This window comes from Lichenostomus cassidix, chromosome 1Aa, assembly GCF_008360975.1.
Source record: "Lichenostomus cassidix isolate B80296 chromosome 1Aa, HeHo_3.0, whole genome shotgun sequence".
In the NCBI taxonomy this organism is placed as follows: domain Eukaryota; kingdom Metazoa; phylum Chordata; class Aves; order Passeriformes; family Meliphagidae; genus Lichenostomus; species Lichenostomus cassidix.
In genome coordinates, this window is record NC_139480.1 from 42,782,301 (window position 1) to 42,796,966 (window position 14,666).

Sequence of the window (14,666 nt, forward strand, 5' to 3'; positions counted from 1 at the left end):
TACTGAGTTCACATGGTCACTGTATCCTATTGCCCAGTTATTTCATCATTGAGTGCCACGTACTGCACCAGATCCAAGCACACAGCTCTCACTGACTTCTAGGGCTCCCTTTACACATAGATCTATTGGCATCAGCATTTTTCATAACTTTATTTACCTGACCTGTAAATATTTTGGAGAACATAATGGTGCTTTTGAACATTTGTGTATTTGCCTTGTCTACGCATTGAAGCTGTACTTACACATGTATCTCTTGCAGAATTCATTCATGAGGAAAACCATACAGGCTTGCAAGTTAATCATTTTCCTGAATGTCAAAAGCCAGGGCAGATCAGGATGTGCGTTGTGTGGGCAGTGATGCAAACTGGACTGTTTTAGTATTAATAGTAAATTTCCTAGCCTCAGTAAGAATTTTAATAGGTTTTTCAGCTTGTTAACAACTAGACACAGATATTTTCCATAAGTAATGCAAGGCACAGAAAAAAGGTGTAATTATTAAGAACACAGTAGCTTGAGTTTTCAATTCAATAGAAAGAGTCCAGAGCTTTATTTTAGCTTTCAGCTTCTGAGTAAAACAGATACCCTGCCTCTGTTAGAAAGAACTGCAATTTCTAGAACCTACTGATCAGCATATTTTATATCCCAAAGGTTCCAAACCAACACTTAATAAGATTTTGTTATGGCTGCTAGCTGTAGAATGTGACTGAGTAGTTCACACCACATAGGTTACAGTTTCAGCTACATAATCAATGAGACAAAAAAAGCAAAGTTTAGGTGCATAGAGCAGTGTGGAAAAGTATCCTTTAGCTGCTCCACCTCACCATCTGGTAGATAAACAAAACCAGCCTTGTGAACCAGACTGTCAACTGAGATGACAGACACGCCGACACATATTCTGCCATCCTGATTTTGGGGATAGCAACATTTGGAAAGCAGAACATGAACACCTGAGAAAGAAATCTTTCTCAGAATATGGACTAGTTTATTTATCCATTTTAGGAAGATAAAAAGCAGTGAGATCCTTACGGTGACTCTTCAGAGATAGCCACCCTGACATGAGTCTCTGGTGATAGCCAAGAGGAAGGAACCACTCTTCTGGGCTTATGTTTCATCAGACACTTGTACACTTTGATCATTCCCCTTCTCTCACTTTCTTCTGGTTATAAATCATGAGATACAAAGACTGTGTAAGCTACCTAACATTCTGTCTTTCTTGTCTGTCCCTCTAACTGCCCGTTCTGTCATCCCCAGATTTTCTTCTTCTGGTTGTTTACAGAGTGCAAGTAGAAAGTAGGTCAGACAAAGGGGAATTGTCAGATGACCAGTTTCAATTTATGGACATGTTGTTGTCTCTGTAGAACCACAGCGTTGTTGTTACAAATCCTTAAAAGTTTGTTTTAGCCTGAAAGGCTATTAGACTTACTTCACTGGCAAAGGAGAAGGCTTTCTGCAGGAATTTCATCTGATTAAGTCAACAGAACTCTGCCTGCAGAGCACAGCTTGCAAACACAGGGCTTCATTTTTGTATAATTAATTCTTTGCCTTTTCCTATTCATAATGGAAACACTATGAAAACCCTAAACAATTTAAAAAGTGGAGTTTATTTTCCTTTTTTTTTTTCCCCCTCACCTTGCCCACACACTCCAATCCCAAAGTCTCAACTAGTCATTCTAGTTTACAATCATAACCAGCACTGGAAACATGTGCTTCATGTATTGACATGCTTCACACAGACACATGATAGTGTCCCACCATGAGAGGAGGAGTGCACACCACACTGGGTGGTGCTAATGGCAGGGAAGAAGAGAACAATTCATAGCTCCTTTAACTCCTCCAGCAAAGCCATCACCAGTCAGTTACTGTGGCAAATAAAATACTCTGACAGAAGCATGATTGAAGTTGACCAGAGTCCCACAAATATCAGGAGAATTTCCAATAGTGTTGACAGTTTTAGTGAATTAATGGCAAAGCAAGCAGTATCTACTCCATTAGTTCTGTGGTCTGGTAAGGCCAGAATGACAGTTTTAATGGTTTGCTGCCAAATCACCTGTCAGAACAACTGTCTGTTGCCTCTAGACTCCTGTTACATGTGTGAAACATGGTACAGTAAATAACTGTAGGCTGGTATTTTCTTAGACTGCATTAATACATATTACAGCAGCAACCTCAAGCAGTGCTTTAACTCTTCTCACAACAAAACCCTATTCAGATTTATCGGCTTAAAAAAAAAACGTAACCACTTCTTGTTCTCAAAAAAAACCTGACAACACAGCAGAGCAGAAGTGCAGTGAAAAGAAAGTTCAGAAGGGCCAATAAACATTTCAGTGGTAAAATCTTAATACTACTAAAATCCATGGTAGTTTTGCTATGAATTTGGAGAGACCAAAACTTAACGTCATGTGTTTGGTTTTGTGCTATTCAGTGAAACAAAAGGAAGAGATGGTGGTCCTCATTCCTCCCATTTATATGGAAGCCCTTCAGTTGTGGGGCTATACAGGAATGTACTATTAGACTGTGATCAGAAGTGGGTAGAGGTCAAAGTATAAATTTCTGTAATAATCTTGCCCATTCCCTTTGGAAAACATCCCTCAAGAAATGTTTTAACTGACAGAATACAGAGCAGCCTTTAAATTAGATGAAACTCAGAGGGAATGGAAAAGTGGACCCCTCCCCATCTGTATCGCCCACATTATGCCTAATGTAAAGGCTTTTATTTCCCACTGTTTGTTTCCTGTAGATACACTCCTATATTTGAATGCATTGTAAAATCTTGCCCTAAGAAAAAAGGTCTCTCCCTTTTTCTATAAGAGGACACAGAGATGTCTACAGTGGTTACTACTTAGAATTTCTTACTGTAAAAAAAACCTACTTGAACTAGCATGGGTGAGTAGGATCCATCTGTCCTGAGGAGTCTGTCTAACCAGGTGGAAGTTAGGTGTCCATTCTCACTAGCTGCACAGGCATTCTGTAATAAGGGAAGAAGTTCTGTGATTTAAATGAGATTTTATAATCCCCATTATAAAATAGACTTCTAAAAGGAATGAGATTTCTTGAGGGCAATTCAGCCTTTCTTTTAAAAAGTATTTTTAAAGCAAATGTTGCTGTGATTAATCTCATTAATTCTTGGATTCAAGTAATTCATGGATCCAAGTAAGACCATGAAAATGAGTGCATCACTATCACATCTAAAAAAATCAGTTCTAAAACTAGTAAGCTGCAACTACGTTCCTTTGCAACAGAAACTTACAAATGGTTTAGCTCATAAACTCCTGGTACAGGATAGCTTTTGCATCTTATGCTTTATCATGACACCTGGATATTTCTAGTTTATTGTATCTATGTGCTCAGCATGAAAGCCTCAACGGCACTTAGGGGTTTCTAAAAAACTCTTCAGTCATCTCACAGCACTCAGTTCAGAAAACAGGCTTAAGTATAGAAGTCATCAAGAGATTTTCCAAATTCATAAGGCCATCCTAGCCAGTTAGTTAGACTATTAATCATGTGCCTTCTGAAGCTATTAAGCTTTTGGTTGTTAGATTTTCAATACTGTCTGTTTAGTGCTTCCTTCTTGAACACAAGTATTTTTACTATTCCAAGGCAACAAATCCAGATCTCTTTATAAAGTACATTGCTAGTGGCAAGAAATTCAATGAGTGCCACTGACTTATAGTTAATAACTTGCTTATTTTGCAGCAGTGGCTGATTCCATACACATAACCTCAAAACTTCATTCCAACCTGTTTTTTCTAATTACTTTTTTTTTTTTTCCCAACAGGCTGTTTCTAACCACTAATGTTAGCGATATTACTTTGTGGATACATTCAAAATTTATTTCAGTCTTCATCTAGTTTTATGCCATTGGAACTTGGACATGCCTCCATAAAATTCCAGAGACAAAAAAATCTCAAAATGTGCCAGCTATATTGGGTATCTCAAGGTTATAGTAAAAGACTGTGACCACAAGAGAAGCCCATTCTGCTTGGTGCTACCCAGTCTAACAGGGCATGCTTACATTTCCAGCAATACTTTACTGTATTGTATCAAGGTATACTCACACAGGTGGCCTGCAAGCACTACAGCACTGAAGCTATAGAACGTGGCTTAGACTGCAAAGCCTGCCTGAAAAGCAAACTCAGAAAATTAATCTGTGCTGAATCTTTTGCTGCTGAATCTATACAGATAAGAGTATTTGACTGATGTTAATTAATTTAAGGCTAATTTAATATTTCTATGTAAAATGGAGTTATAATGTGATTGCTATGTAAATATCTTTGTAGTAAGATATGGTACTTTTTTGTGGTTGCCAGAATTAAAGAAAGGTAATGTCTGGAGAAAACAGGGACACAGTGAAGACAGGTGGCTTCCTTATTTTCCTGCTAAAAATTATATCCGTTTACAGGTGTAAGCAGCCTGGCATGAGCTACAGTGAATGGCTACAGAAACAGATAATTTCTAAATTTAGTCTCACATATTTCAGAAAAAAACATCTGTGGTTAAGCCAGCCTAACATACCTTACTTTCCTTTATCAGCACAGTGTCAGCTTCTTGTCAACTTCACTTCCCAAATTCACCCTCCCATTTCCTCATTTTGAAAAACAAAAATAACAGCAACTCCAAAGTTAGCAGAAGCGAGGATGGAAAGAGTATTAAAGATGGATGTTTATCATCTTTTTAACTCACTTTAAGGGCTATGAAAGCTACATAGAAGAGTTATTCCTCTAAAAGATTGACTTACTAGTATTTTCTGTCTGCTGCCAATTACAGCTCTCTCACATACCTGCACTGCTGATTGCATAAGTCACTTGGAAGATGACATCAGACCTTTAGCATCAGGAAGTGGTGGCATTAAACAGTCACTGACCAATAGGTTTAAATATATACAAGAGGTCTCTGTCATACTGATGCTGTTATAGAGTCCTCTGAACTTCTTCCTTCCAAACACAATCTTCTGATACATTTAATGTCAATATGCAGTGGTTAGTTTTTTAGCTCAAGCTGGGCACCGAAAAAGAAAACAAAGATGACAAAATTGTGAATACACAATCAATTTTAAAAAGTAACTTCTGAGGCTCCTTTGCTTCTTGGCTTCTTTTTTTCAAGTCTTTCAGCTGGCTCAAAAAGTGATAACCATCTCTACTGCTGGAATAGTAACACCTCATATTTGAAAAGCAAACCATTGAAAAGTAAAATTAAAAACATTTTTAAAGGACAGATTGAAAAGGACTATTCAACAGTAAGTTCACAAACAACTCAGAAGGAAAAGAAAGTAAAAGAGGACAGAAAAAGATCAGAAAGTCATGTTATACAATGTTTTGATTTAACACAAGGTTAGCTACTTGAGCTGGTTTCTTGGTTCTCAAAGGTAGGAAACTCTTGGACAAATCCTATATAGTGAAAACATGGTACTTAATGTCTAAACATACAGTTCTAATGTTTAAGTCTAGAAACTAGATGCTAACTTTCCATACAAGAGAACTCAAATCTAGGAGCTCATACTCAGATAGACACAGTGAAGTTCTTCTGTTATACAATCTGCTGTAGAGACTCCTCTGTATTGCCACAATAACTCAGTAAGGTGTCGGGGAAGAAACAGCCTTATCTGGCCATTAAGGTTCCAGATTTGTTCCTATTGCCACAGCCCTAAATCCCACAGACTTTGCTTAGAACTGGATTCAAAGACCCTAAAAATCAGCTGCAATAAGGCTCAGTCACAAATTAGGTGGATGTGTTTAACTCCCTCTCTGAACTTCTGAAGTTATTTAACACCAGATGACCAAGTTACATAATTTCAAAATAAATATTGGGTGCTTCTAAGTTATTTTATCATTTGAAGACCTCAGTGGTAGTAGAAAGGAATAGAAGCAGGACAGAAGGTAATGATACTCTAAGATTAATATTTAAAAAATTAATTTACCCTCAAATCCCAAAACTGCTTTCAATCCCTTCTCCACCCAGGATATAATTGTGCTCATGACCCAGGTATAGGACTTTGCCTTTGGCCTTGCTTAACTCTATAAGGTTCACATGGACCCACCTCCTAAACCTCTGTCCAGATCCCTCTGGATGGCATCCCTTCTCTCAAGCACATTGGCTGCACCACACTGGCAGTGTCACCAGCAAGCTTGCTCAGGGTGCACTTGGTCCCACTGTCCATGTCTCTGACAAAGCTGTTAAACAGCACCAGTCCCAATAACAATCCCTGAGGAACACCACTGGTCTCAACTTGGAAACTGAGCAGTTGACCACAACTCTTTGAATGCTACCACTCAAAGGAAATAGAAAAAAAACACAAAAGATGTCCTCAAGAAGTGAAATTCAATGCTTCAGAAACTAACCAGGGCTCAGCATGGCTGTGGAAAACCTGGAAACAGATGCAATTAGGCAGTTGCATCTTTTCCAAAAATACCCACTGTGTATCTAACAGTGTGAATATTATTTTCCTAATAAGCTCAAAAAACTTAATGCAGGAAGACAGGTTGAAACTAAAAACTTTAGGCATGGATGAGTTTGACACTTTATTCTGGAACAATCATTAGACAACAAAGAACTCTTAACCAGGAAAAATAACAGCTAGCAGAAGTCTGTGTGCATTCCTGCTCTGCTTCCAATTCCCCTGAGAACAACAGGGGAAAAAAACTGGGAAAGTTAAAACCATTCCCTCAAGCAACCTAAGTTCTCTCTTGGCCTGCTGTTATTACAATAAAGGGAAACTTATTACAACCAGCTTTAGTCAGCAATGGCACAGGTTTTTAGAGCTGAAAGAGTCATCTCAGGCTTCCTTTCAAATCGATGGAGAAAACAGGCACTTAACAAGTCATTTATCTCGTTTATTTTAGACAGTGGCACTGGGATGAGAAAAATTGTGCTGCAAAATGAAAACAACAAGCCCTATAAATGCCTATTTCCCTCTACACACAATAAATGAAGTCCAGACAAGGAATTGTCTGTGTTTAGTAAGATGAATCCCACCCAGTGAGCCTGTGGCATACATAAACTCCTCTCAGAGGCCTTTTGTTATAGCTCTTACAGTTTCCATCATTTCCACACGATCAGGCAACAAGGGTGCCTTCCTGATGATCTCTAGATGGACAATGGAATCACAGATGTTGAAAGCTCTTCTAGGATTTCTAAGCCATCAGATCCTACTGCATGGACTGTATTGATCTGAGGAGTACACCTCACCATGTAAATGCTCTACATGGTAAACAGGAAAGAAATAGATCAGAGAAACTATTTTTTTCTAAATTGGGAACATAAACTCCCTCCCACTGCAGAGTCTTAAAACCTGAGAGGCTGAAAACTGCAAGAAGATATGCTACAAATTAAAAAAAAAAAAAAAAGACATTAAGCTGCATTCTTGATCAGAAAATTTAAATACTAGCAACCCAGAATCTACCATGCAGCATGAAAAATAATCTTTAGTTGAAGACCTACATCATGTTCCTCACTCCATTTTATAGCAGTCTTGAACAATGGAGGAGAAGATTTGCTATTAATCTTCCTTTTCAGAAACAGATATGGATGCCAAGATGATAATTTCCCAATATCATAGGCTAAGCTTGATAAGGGTCTAACATCTGAAAATGCAACTTTATTTTTTATTTGATGGAAATTCCCCAAAATGTATTGATAAAAAAATCTGCATATGTGATAACAAAAACAGTCACTGTCTGGACAGTGCATACCATCACAGTGCTCTTTTATGCTACCTGAAACAACTGGTACCCATGGAATATGGAACTGGCATATCCCTCACTTCAACAATTAGTACTTACACCTTATTTATCTACCTGAATTGGACAGCAAAGGGCATACTAGTTGCAGAATTTACATAGTATACAACATGTGGCATTCACCATCAAAACCATTTCACCTGTAGAAAACCAGATTTCTTATTAGACTTTGTTATAGCAAAAAGTCTTGTTCATCCTACAACAGACCAAACCACTCCACTTGTCAGTATAGTTTCACTATTTTACAAAAGGCTTTTGAGTACCATGTTCACTTTGCAGCTCCTCATCACAAGAAAGACATTGATGGGTTGAAGTGAATTCAGGGCAAGGCTGCCAAGTTGACCAGGAGGTGAAGCACATGATGTACATAGAGAGGATGGAAGAACTGTGTTTGTCCAATCTTTGGAAAAGAAGAGATAGAGGAGACCTAACTGTGTAGGCACCTGAGTAACCTGATCCTTTTGAACCTGCTCTGTGCAAGCAGTTGCACTAAGTAACCTTTCAGAGATCCCTTCCAACCTAAATAATTATATGATTCTACTAAAGGAATGAGAAAGTGGGAAGAAGACTTGAGGAAGCAGTTTCTGTAGATTTAACACACACTTCCATCAGTTCTTGAAGGATGCTCAGTCAGTACTCAATATCCAGAAGCAGTCTCACCTGGTTACCTGTCATACTGGTATGTTAATACATTTGGGTCTGCACACAGGCATCTCAGACTGCTCACAAATCTCATCTCCTTCACAGCAAGGAATGATACAGCTGTCCTAAGGACAAGGAACCATCTTATCTGCACAGAAAACTGAATTAGCCAGGCACACAGCCTATCCACAAAGCAGCGAGGTCACTTTTGAATGACCTTTCAAATTTCAGCATTAACAAATATTTTTCCTGTTGGAGAATCAGCTGCTTTCACATGCCCCCAGGTTCAGGAATAACAACACCCTAACAAGTGAAGAATGAATAGTTAACACATTTGGCTTCAAGATGAATACTGCGCAGCACTACAGTAACCAAGATACTCTTACATGCTGGGTATATTTTGCCAATACAATCTGAAGCCATGAAGAAATATATTGCCAACAGAAGCAACCAAATGTGAATGCATTCTGCCAAAAAACTTGCTAACTGCACTATGCCAACAGACTGCTTGCCAGCTAGATCTCCTCATGCAGAAAAGGCCATGGATTTCCACTGTCTTTCAGACTCTCTGTCAGATGCCGGTATTAAATGGATGGATTAACATTTTGCAACAAACAAGGTGACACTAGTTATCTTCGTAACTGTTTTTAGTCTCTAGGAAATACAGGTCAACACTAGTCAACACGTCAATTTACACCATCATCTGTGCTGAACCTTGCAAATACAAGGCTGCAAATATCTGGCACTGCCTAATTAGATACTCCATATAAGTAGAATCACTTAAGAACTCTGTGAAGTTTCATATGCTGCTACATATATTACAGGCTTACTACTTCACCTTGTACACCCAGATACAGCAGACACGATCCTGAAGTACCTTTACATGCTGTGCACTAGTACAAATAAAAAGGACAGATGTCTTGTACTAACAAAATTGGTAAGTCATTGTTTATGATTCACATTAGGATTTTGACTTTACAGTCGCAAAAATAAAACTACCTTGCCAGAAAACAAGGTGGTGATTCAGGGCATTTGAAAGTTCTCTGAAAAAGATGTTTTTATTGCTGTTTACTTACTCAATGAATAAGGAGCTTTGTGGGAACATACTTAACCTAATTCAACTTTTTATGAGGGTTTGAAAGTCTATCCAAAGAAAAAGAAAAATAATAACCTAAGCATAATCTGGTGATGTACCATAAAAAAGATTCAGACAAGGCATCTGATTTGCCATTTTCCCAAAACATTTAATGTTCAACATTAAACCTATCAGAAATATTTTGTGTCTTGAGATTCCTTTATCTTCAAGAGAAAAGACAAACCTTAGAAAGTACTTTAAAATTTTTAGTTGATTAGGAGGGATTTATTAATGAAAAGGTCTGGGAGAGAAGACATAAATACTATCAAAGTAACAAGTTAGCAAAAGGAAGCTACAGTTACCCTTGGAATTCTCCCTGCAGAAACTACAGTACATTGAAGAACAGCATATAACAATTTTGGCCACATCTTTTTTAACATATTCATAGGAAGATACCTATTGAAAAACAACCTAACACAGCAAACTTTCAGTCAAAAGTAATACTCTAACAGATCATCTCCACTCCCTCAGCAGAGCATGAGAGAGATCCAGATGAAGGACAGATGACTAAACAGATTACCCAAAGGACTCAGGGAAAACACTCAAATACTGTGATGGTATATATGGACTAAAATATGGGATCTGTCGAAATAACAGGACAGCCAATGCCTGAGGTAGCAATGGAATTTGTATACAGGGAGAAGTAAGAAGCTACACAACTATAGATCCCATTTCTTATGCCTGCACTAGAATGCAAACAAAAATGTAAAAAAATTCTATTATGTCCAGCAGAAATATCGTAACAATATCAATGAAAAGCCGACCTTGCAAATCACATGAGCAAAATTTATCAGATGATCTCTGTCATAAACACTACACAGCATTTACAATTAGCACTAATACAGATTAATTAGAATTACTGGTATCCTATAAAACTGACACCAGACAGACCTATTCAATAGCAAAATGGTTCCTCCCATCCAACTGGGTTACAGTTAATGATTCCTACTGCAATGAGCTTCTCTTGGATTTCTCTGGTCAGAATTCTAAACCCTGGAAGGCTCTCACCTTCCCAAATCTGCTCTGACTTAGACAACAACAGTAACTAAATCAAGCTGATCAAGAGCATAAAGGGGAAAAAAGAGATGTGAAAACATCTGCTGACATAGAAAAATTACAGTCTGACACCTCTAAGGCAGCAAGATGTCTCAGGAATCCATACTCATCCATGTGGCAAAAGAAATTATGCTCATTTTAGGAGAAAATCTAAAAGAACATATTTCCAGGATGCATAGGCTGAGGCTAAAAATTAGGTGGATTTCTTAGGGCAGAAAGCTTGTCAAAAACTAGGCTGATAATCATGAATGCCTTGAAGACTTTCAGTGATTGGTGAGGAAACATGAAATGCCCATCAACAAACTGCCCAGAAAGACCATTTACACACATTAAATTTCTGAAGAAAACAATATACTCCCTGTAGTTGTAACTCCTGGAAAATCTATTCTCTATTCAAACTTCATAAGGAAATTTGCCAAACACCAATTGCCTTCTGCAGGTCTTAGTTCTTTGAAAAAATTCAGCAGAAGACAACAGACTTTTAGTTTCTCTCAAAGTTTCGAGCTATAACAAACTAGAATTTTGAAGTAAGTTTTATATTCCTATGATTCAATATCTGTTTGTACAGATTATTAGGCAAAGAGTTGCAAAGGCTCTAGGCAATTAGTAAATATGTTTATGCAAATATTGTACTTAAAATGTAAATGGAATCGTGTTTATTATCTAAAGCCTTTCAAAACCCCTTTTTAACCACCTCATTTTACAAGTTAAAGAGAATTTTGGTTTTGACTTTCATAGTTATAGGACTGGCCCATCCTGACATGAGTTAAGACATCCATCTATTAAAGATCTGTTAGAGAAGCACACACACTCAGTAATACCTGCATCTTCACTGAAATCATTTTCCTTTAAAAAGCAGTTACCCCACTCCACAGTCATGTGGAGCAGATAAAAATACTACCGAAGTAATTACAGTGTAGACCAGCTCTTACTCTTTGAACTTGGGTGTAATTCTGGTTGAAAAAATGTCAAGTTCTGTGTTGTTTTGATCAACAGAGATGGATATTTGTCCCACCTACTTATTCTTCCCACTTTAACACTGTTGTGAGTAGGTATTTCTGACATCCACCTACACCAGAAACAATCTGGTCTACAGCCTTTTCAAATCCCAGTACTCTGAAAGGCATATTCAGATAACTGTTATAGACAAAACATTTTGTAATACTTGCTCTTCATAGTTTTACCTATGCCCCCCCAACAGCTCAGTTCTGAAAATCACTTCTCTAACCACTATTTCCAGAACATGTGCTCAGATTTTAGAATAAATGCTAAGATTACGCTTCAGCCAGGTCTAGCTGGAGGCTAGCTGGGTAACACATTAATTCAGCTGTGAATTCAGATATTTTTGTTTATTGATCTTACTGCTTTAAAACAGGTGGTACTAACTACAGAACTAACAGTATGACTCTATACAGAAGAATTAAATCAGATCAATTGAAAAATAGCATTCCCATGGCACATAACACACACAAAAATATTTTGTCACTTAAATGTTATCAATGACTAATATATTAATTTAGAAGTAACCTATAACTTTTATTTTGGCTATGGGAAGCAGTTTTCCCATTATGGCCCTATTAAAGTCGAAATAGAAGATACAAACTGTATGGGAGAAGCATATTTTGGAGAATTCTTGGGCTTAATGTTACTTTAAATCTCCACTTCCTCTGAAATACTAGAGCACAAACCAAGCAGGTACAGGTTAAGATGAGATGAAACAGTGTTCCTTCAGCAACTAACGTGGTATTCCTTCATCATGTTTTCTGGCCTGGGGATGGGAGTATAGTCAATGCTTGTGTAAATCTTGGTGGCTCTTACCCTGTTGAATAGTACATGCAGAACCTCTAAGTCCCACGAGCATTATCTTGAGTAGACAGCTTTTGTTCTATGAACTTTGACAATCAAAGCTAAGTTTATCTTTTGGGTAATTACCTCTTTTAATGTTTTTATTCTTAATTAGAGGCATCTGTGGGATAGCATTGGTGTGTTATCACTTCTCATTTATGCCTCTTGTGACTGAGCCAGGCTAAGGGTTAACTCTGGCTTAATTAATGTTTTTTGTGCTATTCTGTCTGTGTAGACTTCAAGCATTCTTAGTCTCTACAGACTTCCCCTCTTATTTTAAGGTTTTCAGGGAACAGAATGTCAAAATACATATCTGCACTGCTGTCAACTAAAAGCCTGTTTAGGCCTCAAGACATCAAATTTAGGATGACATAATTTGGGCATTTGAACAGCCTGAACTGGATTTGTGAGAATCTTTTTCTTCTTAGAAGGAGTGTCTGAGACATTGCCTTTTCTTCCAGCATTAAGTATTTCAGCTAGAAGGACCTATTTTTACTAAAGCATAGTTTGCATGTCTGAGAACTACTATGATTTTTTTCTAGTGTTAAAAAGAGTATCTATGTAAAGTTCACCAAAATTGCATGTGTTAAATTAAAAAACTATAAAGACATTTGAGAAGCTAATCTTCTAAAAATATAATGAAGTAAGCTTGAAATATTATTTAAATTATACAGAAAGCCTGTTTTAAAATTACATGCTGAATACAGCTTTGCTTCTTTAGTTTTGCTGTGGAAAGATGAACAGTGTTGTTAACACCTGTTCACGCCTTGTAGCATGGCATTTGAAACTGGCAGCACTTGGCTCTCTATCAAGCCAAGCTCTATTTTGCTTTTTAAATAAAACACTTTGGTAAAACTGACAAAGTTTGGATCATCTACTAACTATGATCCACATAAATTCTGACAGTAAAGGATGAAATATTCTTGTTGTAGTATAATTACATTCTCTTTAATTAAGATGTGACTTCACTTGGTGTTGTCTTAGATTACTATCACTATTGCTTTTTCATACAGGCATAAATATATGCTTAAACGCTTCAACTTGGAAATCTGATTTTACTGTTATTGGTACAGGAGCACAGGACACTCAAAACCTAAGGCTCTTTTAGAATCCTGTAGAACTCCCTGCAGAATCAAATATCAGTATAGTTCCTTTGAGCTTACTACAATCATTCCCTCCTATCACATGGTTTCTCTTCCTGTAATTTAAATATCCAGGAATCCTGTTTCCAAAAGTCAGCTTTATCCACTAGATACACAGAGTATTCTTTTGTGGTGGAAGCATTGGCAGCATACAAAAAATACCTGGGAAAAGGGCATTGATTTTTTTTTTTTCACTACACTTAGCAGTTGGAAACAGGCTAATACCAACAACAGTGATCAGCTTTTTGTACACACTAAAAGTAATTTCTTGTGACTATAATACATAATTTTAATAATTAATTCTACTCTGTACCTTTCTATATCAACAACTTTAAAGGCAGCTACTGTTGGTATACAAGCTGTTGTACAAAGTATAATAGATAATTTGTAGAATCCATTCTTGCTCTGAAACATAAGAATCTTTGCGTTCATCCTTAACAGAGTTTTGTTTCTGGTTGCCACATCTCTCCTGCCCTAACTAATTTCCATAGTTGTTCTACTTTGTCTCAGTACTATTAACAGCCTTTTCTTCACAACTTCTTGAAACTCTTACCAATTTTAACTTTAGTAAGGCCCTTGAAACTGTCTCTGTTTAACACCCTCAGAGGCAAGTTAACAATGTATGGATTATATCAGTGGACAGTGAGGTGGATTGAAAACAAGAATGGCCAAGCTGAGAGGGTGGCATGAAGTCCAGCTGGAGGCAAGACACTGATGGTGTACCCCAGGGATCAGTACTGGGGACAGTACTTTATAATACTCTCATTAATGACTTGTGTGAAGGGACAAGAGTACATCCTCAGCAAGTTCACAAATAACATAAAACTGGATAGAATGGCTAATAAACCACATGGGCACACTGCTTCCCAGAGCAACCTTGACAGGAAGGAGAAATGAGAAGAGAAAAAACCCCATGAGGTTCAACAAAGGGAAGTGCAAAGTCCTGAACCTGGGCTTTAATAATCCCAGGCTCCAGTACAGGCTAGGGGCTGACTGACTAGAAAGCAGCTCTGCAGAGGAGGACCTTGGGTGCTCAGCCCAGGGAAGAAGAGGCTCAGGTGGATCCTGGCCATGTGTATAAACACTGAATAGGAGTAAACAAAAAATAGGGAA

General features: G+C 37.6%; 1 long non-coding RNA gene across 2 annotated transcripts; it reads right to left on the bottom strand.

Moving 5' to 3' along the window:
- Positions 1 to 2,878: 2,878 nt before the first annotated feature.
- Positions 2,879 to 4,994, bottom strand: LOC146443538 (uncharacterized). Of its 2 annotated transcripts, XR_014848130.1 has the most exons (3): positions 4,900 to 4,994; positions 4,056 to 4,119; positions 2,879 to 2,965 (listed from the first exon to the last, which is right to left on the bottom strand). It is a non-coding gene; the product is annotated as an uncharacterized LOC146443538 (long non-coding RNA). The 2 variants fall into 2 exon arrangements; XR_014848129.1 differs by lacking the exon at positions 4,056 to 4,119 and having other exon boundaries at positions 4,778 to 4,994.
- Between the last annotated feature and the right edge of the window lie 9,672 nt (positions 4,995 to 14,666).